The sequence below is a fragment of the Pinus tabuliformis genome, chromosome 3_1 (assembly GCF_031772625.1).
Source record: "Pinus tabuliformis cultivar Carrire ecotype Pingquan chromosome 3_1, CPIR1, whole genome shotgun sequence".
Classification (NCBI taxonomy): Eukaryota; Viridiplantae; Streptophyta; class Pinopsida; order Pinales; family Pinaceae; genus Pinus; species Pinus tabuliformis.
In genome coordinates, this window is record NC_142301.1 from 72,552,707 (window position 1) to 72,560,979 (window position 8,273).

Here is an 8,273-nt window from a genome sequence, read left to right on the forward strand (position 1 = left end):
TTCTGCTCGACCTTGACGGCATATCGGTATGCTGCGCCGAGCGAGGGGATGTTTAGGAATTGTATTTCTTCCTGGATGTACTTGTGCAGGCAGCCACGGTATTTGAGTATCAAATGTTGCTCCGAATCCTTGATACCCAACTTTGTGCGAAGGGTATGGAAAAGATTGGTGAACTCCGGCACGTCTTGGTCCCTTCCCTGCCGCAGCGTGGTCCACTTTATGTATTCATCCTCATAGCTTCCGACAGGGTAGTACTGCTCCTTGATGGCATCCTGGAACGAATCCCAGGTAGGTGCGGCTGAAAATAGTGAGCCAATACTTTCATCCTTCTGCTCGCAGTAGGTTTCCCACCAGTCCTTGACGTGGGGGGCTGCTTTGAGAAGAGCAAAAACAATCTTTTCCCGACTCGAAAATTCATGAACAGAAAAATAACCCTCTATCAGATTTAACCATTTATCTACGGCATCTGCATCTATCTGACCCTCGAATATGGGGATTTCAAAATTAACTTGTACCTTAAAGGGTGTGGCGTTTCCAGAGTAGCTGCTAGAAGCCGATGCGTTGCTTCTGGGTAGCCGCTGAAGGATCTGGGCAAAGCTGTCCAACATCGTGTTCCGTTGTCGCTCGAGGGCTTCTTCGAGCAAGATTTTGATGGGATCTCCTGCCCCCTCGTCTTTCTTCTCGTCCGCCATGGGAGGCCGTCGGGATTTGCGAGGTTGGTCTTGCAAAGGTTCAACCAGTTCAAGCCCTAACTCCTTATATCCCGACCTTGTTGGGGACATGCAAAGAAAAACAGAGAAAAAGCAGACCGCTCTGAACTGATCCGGATTTAAACAGGAATGCAACAAATTACAGAGATAACCATATACACAAAGATGCAGGGGAAATAATACTTCATTTCATTAATGGAAAATACTGAAATATGCTTACAACCAGAAATGGAAATAAACCAGCTAGGGCGATGGTAGCTTATCTTTGAGAAGAGATGTGATGGCTACATGCCTCTGAACTGTGTTACAATGAGGCTCGAAGACCTATTTATTGTTGAGAAACAATGGAAAACCCTTAACATTCCAAAACCTAACCCTAGGAGATGAAACGCCAAACTATGGGCCCCGTTTGGGGGTAAATTGGTGCATCAACTTCCCGGGGTCGTAACTTTGGCATATGATCTCCGTTTGACGCGTACAATAGCTCGTTAGAAATATCTATCCGAGTACTACCACTTTGGGAGGCAACATCGGTCCATGGACCCATGTTGCCCCAGATTCCAAAAAAAACGTCGTTTAGGGCCTCAAAACGGCTTCGGAAGTTCAGGACCCGAAAAACTGCTAAAAATAGTAAATTGTGCTACAATTAAGGAAACTGAAAATGCTGAGAAAGACAATGGTGGGGGTCCAGGTGGACTTGGCAGGTGGCCACCAATATCCACCTGGATCATCAGCTTTTGTCTTTATATTATCTATAGAAGCCTCTGCGTGGCTAGGACCCTACGTGCCAGGAGAAAGGAAAGATTCAATCAACAAACTGATGAAAGATCCTACTTGGTGCTAGTGCCTCGCTACAGGTGACTTTCTTAACTGGTGCCAGGGGACCCCAAAGGCCACTATATTCTTTGATGGAGCATCCAAGGGGAATCCAGGCATTGCAGGCATAGGGGGATTGATTTTCTCCCTAGACAGATTGAAGAAAACCAGTTTCAATTGGGGCCTAGGCATAAGTTCGAACAATCAAGCAGAGAGTTACAACCTCCTAAAAGCCTACCAGATTGCAAAGGAGTTAGATTACAAAACAATCCAAATATTTGGAGACTTAGAGCTTCTGGTAAAGCTCTTAAACTCCAAAGATTATTTTAGTAACCCAGCTTTAAACAAAACCTTGCAAAGAATTCGAAGCACTTTGAAAGACTTCGACACAGTAGACTCATATCATATTCTACTAAAGCCTACCTGCTGCCTCAAGGTAATCTTAGCCTTAATGGAGGACCCTTCTTGATTCGTTCTTTGCCTTAGACAATCTACAGAAGGTATATCTGCTTTTGAGAGGGAGAGTGGTATTCGGCACCTTGAAAGTCACATTTAGGATTGCCAAGCATTAAGCAGATGGAACAACAAGCACAAGGACTATCAAGCAGAAGATACAACATTAGAACATACAGTAGCAATTGGTAGAAGGAATAGCCGCAGAAGGAACAACAACTAGAATGATCAGTAGCATAAGGAACAACACCAAAAGGAACAACAAGAAGAAGGAACAACAGAAGAAGGAAAAACTTTCGAAGGAACATCAAGCCAAAGGAACAATAGCGACAGCATAAGGAACACCAAGCTGAAGGATCAACAATGACAACATAAGGAACAACAAGCAGATTAAGGAACAACAGTAGAAAGAACAACAATCAGAAGGAAAACCATCAGAAGGAATAGCAAGCAGAACGAACAACATCTGAAGAAACAAAAAGCTAAAGGAACAACAACAGAAGGAACAACATCTGAAGGAACAATAGGCCAACGGATCAGTAGGACAAAGGAACAACAGATCGAAAGAACAGCAAGCCAAAGGAACAACAATAGAAGGAATAACAGGAACAACACTCTGAAGGAATAGCAGGCCGAAGGAACAACAATTCAAAGGAACAACGTCCGAAGGAACAACAAGACGAAGGAACAACAACTGAAGAAATAACAGGGTGAAGCAACAACAAGAAGAATGAATAATATCAGAAAGAACAACAAATTTAAGGAACAACAAAAAGAAAAGTATAAGGAAAAGGTCATAGAATTTTCTCTCCTGAGAAAGAATGTAAGACCAAAAACAACAATAGCCAAAGAACTCATAAAACTTTTGAATATAAGCATAGGAGAAGGGACTACCATCAACTCATTCTCATTGCTCAGTTTCTAAAAGCTACTATCGATTGTAATAGGAGCTTGCTCCACTTTTGGCAATAAATACATTAACCATCCTTGTTAAAAAAAGAAAATAAATATAAAAATATAAGGTTGACATAAAATAATGTTACATTACATGGACATTGAAATAATTTATTTATAGTTAAAAATGAGAGTGAATATTTTTATCTCATGTCTTTTAAATTGAGTTGTAATATGAACAATGAAGCATAATGACAATGAGATTATTGATGTTTTATAATGATTTTAATTAAACTTTACCAAATATTTATATTAATTTTTTCTATTATACGCCACATTTCTTTTTTATTAGAGAATATTTTATTTTTAAATTATAATGGACATTTGTCAACTCCATGTTGAGTACAAAGGAAATCAAACATTGTTCTCACACTGATTTATAGAATGCTTCTCTTAGCCCAAAAAAATATTAAGGAATGAAATTATTCTTAAAAAATATTTAAAATAATTTTACAATTTTTTATTTTATTTTTCTAACAACAAAATTTAAAATCATTACAATAATATATCTTATAAGTTTAATATATCAATAATCATTTCTCTCAGTTGAAAATAAGCCTACAATAATACTTATAATGGTATAATTAAAGACAAAGAGATCAATATATTTACAATTCCTAGAAATTATACGAAGAAAATCTCCAAACAATTCCAATGCCCAAATAAGTATCAACTTTTAGAGGCGTTGTCTAACTATTATAAGTTTTGGAGTTTTTAGCCAAAATCTGGTTAAAATTGTTTTGGTCAAATGTTCATCTTTGTTGTCTAAATTGAGTTTTTGACTATATGTATGGGTTCAACGCCGTGAAAAACCTCATACACTGGAATTGTTGATAATTTACAACTCAAACTTGTGATTTAAACAAATCACAAATCCCCATGGAGTTCTGGGAAAAATAAATATGCCAGAAAACTCTTCAAAACATATAACAAATAAAGTACTCTTTTTTTAAATGATTGATGATAAGATAAAGATACAGAAAAGAGAGAAAACCTTATGAATGCAACTACTCTATGTAATTTCTTATAGCAATGTACATCTCAAAGCCAATTTAATTATAAGTCATTAATGTAATTAATTAAAGACATTCAAGTGATGTAGTGATAGGTTTTTTTTTTTAAGAAAAACTTACTTTTCAGATGAAGTGACAGGTTATTAATAAGTAACTAACAACCCAACCCGTAAATAATTTAGTATTATCTCAATTAACTTAGTAGCAAGTTATTAATGTGAGTTCACTCCATAAATCCACCCAAAAAAAAATAGACTGTGAGAGACATTTATAGGCCTGAATTGGCATCTACCTACAATTCTTAAAAGATGGAAGAAAAATCTTAAAAAGATCTGCATATAGAAGATAGGGAAATACTTTTTCCTTATACAACTATCCTAACTACTTGTAGAAATATATAACTTAAGCTAATTTAATAATGACTCAAAACTAACAACTCTAAAGATACAATTCTTAAATTGCATTTCGAATGCATAAATAAATTTCGCTTATTCAGTTAGAAGTTATAGCTTGACCTTGTTGATGGAGCTTTTTCCTTAGGTTTTAACTCATTTTTAAAAGGCCCACATTATTAAATTAACAAAATAAAAAATAAAAAGGAGTCTATGAAAGTGGAAAAAAAGGAGTGGTGGAACTTATGTTTCTAAAAAAATGAATTTCCTATAAAGATTGTCTTTGTTCACTTACATACGCATTTCATCTGTTAATATGAATAACTAGCAACACTAAGCTAATTTATTAATAAATTATTAGTGTTGTTGCATTGAGAGGTGCTCTCCAACCCACTAGGGTAACGATCTTGTAATGTCAACTTAAAAATTTTCGCTTGGATAAAACAAAACTACTATTTATACTAAATTAAATAAGATGAATCAAGTGCTTCAACATTCTATTCAACATGAGTTTTTAATTTCTAATTGATTATATTCTAGAATGTTTCAAAGTGGCTACAATTAACACAATTATTATATGAGATACAACCTTCCAAAATTTTAAGATACACTAAAGTCGAAAATACCACTTAAAATTTTATATAGTATTTTTTGTCATTTAAAGTGGTATAAATGACAGAAAAGTTTGAGAGAAATTGTTCCCTTTATATCATGTCTGTAACCAACAGATGAAAAATGGGGAAGTATAATCCCCTCACATTACTTCCTAAACAACCATCACAATTACTATCAAGAAATTTTATCTAATATCTTTCAAAAACCAATAAAAGAAATGGTTATAGTTGTGATCACTTTCAAAATAGTTTTAGTAAGGAAATTTCAACACAATTTCTCACATAGTTATTCTCAAACAATAACAAGTTCACTTTAGTATATCATCATTGATCGTATTTGAGTCAAGGTGTTGTTGATACTCATCTAGACCATAATGAGAATCCCTTCTTGATATGTAGTGATTTGTTTGAACTTTGTGGTTATATTAATAGTCCATATAAAGCATCACAATTTATGTAATTCAGAACATGGTAGTAGATTTATTAACTACATTTCGAAAATGGTATGGAGATTTCATGATATCAATCTAAATGCAAATGGATAGATTAAGAAATTTTTAACTACCTTTGGAAAATGATATCTATATTGTGGATATCAAGTTGTGTTCCATTCTTAGATAAATAGATATATTAAAAAATTTCAATTATCTTTGACAAATGTTATGGGGATATTAAGCTAAATAGAACCATTATGCTCTAGATTTGGAAAAATGTACAAAATAAAGCAGCAAATTATTTTAGTTGTTGCAAATTTGAAAGACATACATTTGAAGTGTTGGTATTCCCACATCCCATATATGAAATATAGTTATAATTGCATAATCCATGGTATGAAAAACACTTAACCTTTTGAAGTGAGCCTTATATTTTGACTAATGATCCATTATTCATTATAGGTCCTATACTTGTGATTGTGATAAATCATTAATAAAAATATTATTTTATTATTCTCAACTATAACATTTTATCATTTAATGTTTTTTATATTATTTTTAGTATTTTTCTAATTATTAATTTATGACAGGTTTATGAGATCTTATATACATCGTGATTATGTGTGTTGTTAAGTCACTCCTATATTTGAAGTCATTGGTTCAATTCCTTTCCTTATTTGGGTGGGTGTTATTCTTGGGCATGACCATGATGTAGCCCCACTAATATTGAACTTACAATCCTTATTTGGGTAAATGTTATTCTTGAACATGACCATGATGTAGTCTCACCATTATTGAATTATAAAAATACAATTATTAATTTTTTATGTAACACTCTACATTTGATTAGGTTCCACATTTAAAGCTCCACATTTTATATATAAAGTGATTACACTCCCTACCCAAAATCAATCAACCTAAGTGATACGCTTCAGCACTTAATTGAGATGGTATGACATTGAGAAAGTATTTAATCTATAATTAAAAAAAAAACCATAACTATAATTTAAAATTATATAAATTATTTATATTATTAATTATTGAAAAAATATTCATTAAATTCTTAACTAAAAAGTATTATTTTAAAATATTTAAGATATTTTAAGTGAATGTAAAAATACTTAAAATAAGTTTAAAAATAGCCAAAACATTTATTAAAATCATTTTTCTTAATACTTATTTTTATAAGTAAATCAACAAAAAAAACAAATTACAAAACATTTTATTTTGGAATAATTTAAATAATTTTTACTATCATATTAAATCTAATTTAACCTTGGATCTAGCAAGTTCCAAGAGAATTTCTTCAAATTCAAACATTTTTAAAAAAAGACGCTCCACATTTTATATATGAAGTGGTTACACTCCCCACCCAAAATCAATTGATGTAAGTGATATGCTTAGGCTCTTAATTGAGATATTATGACATTGAGAAAGTACTTAATTTATAATTAAAAAAAATCACAACTATAGTTTAAAATTATATAAATTATTTATATTATTAATTATTAAAAAATAGTTATTAAATTCTTAAATGAAAAGTATTATTTTAAAATATTTAAGGTATTTTAAGTGAATGTAAAAATACTTCAAATAAGTTAAAAAATAGGGAAAACATTTACTAAAATCAATTTTCTTAAAAATGATTTTTGATAAACAAATTTAAAAACAAAATTACAAAACATTTTATTCTCTAATAATTTAAATAATTTTTAATATCATTATAATTATAATTTAACCTTAGATCTAGCAAAAGCCAAGAGGACTTCTTCAAATTCAAACATTTTTTTAAAAAAGACACTTCGCATTTAAAGCTCCACATTTTATATATAAAGTGGTTACACTCCCACCAAAAATCAATCAATATAAGTGATATGCTTCGGCTATTAATTGAGATCTTATGACATTGAGAAAGTACTTAATTTATAATTAAAAAAATCACAACTATAATTTAAAATTATATAAATTAGATATCATTTTTGGGATTCAACTGCGTTAAGTAAGTCATTCAAACGTATGACCATTTCCATGAGAGGTAGTCGTAACTGACTAATTTCTCATGATTTTTGAATAGTTCACTTAGCACTCATTGCATCGGGTGATGCTCACAGGGGTGAAGAAGTGGGATTGAAACTAGTGAAATGTGGAGAACGAATCACATAGCATCAATCATCACTTCCGGGGCTTGCACCCGGTAACTAGGACTTCCCAGGAGGTCACCCATCCCAGAACTCCTCTGGCTCAAGCGCGCTTAATTATGGAGTTTTCCCCACAATCAAGCCCACTTAGCTTGCTACCCCATTTGCAAAACCTTAGCAAGTATTGTGCCTCATGAACCATTCAAGTAGAGATCCCTTGACTCTTTTTGAATTTAAGTATGGGGGATTTACGCAGTGCATTATATTAGATATCATTTTTGGGATTCAACTGCGTTAAGTAAGTCATTCAAACGTATGACCATTTCCATGAGAGGTAGTCGTAACTGACTAATTTCTCATGATTTTTGAATAGTTCACTTAGCACTCATTGCATCGGGTGATGCTCACAGGGGTGAAGAAGTGGGATTGAAACTAGTGAAATGTGATTCGTGAAATATCTGAAATCAAATTCTGCGACGTTAGGAACACCAATGCATTATTTTCCTTCCGAGTACTCGCTGCATTATTTTTCTTCTGAGTACTCGTTTGGGTATGAGAAGGATCGGGCAATTCCTGTAAATGATACTGCAGGTTCAAGCTTTTTGGATCTCAACGCTACAGACAAAGCTTTGTTTGGCAAGGGTCCAAACCCTGAACAGGGTCAAAAAAAGGAAGGCGGTTGTTATACAGAGATTGCATAGAGGTCAAAAGGGATAAATATCCCCAGCAGAGATAGAACACAATCAGTG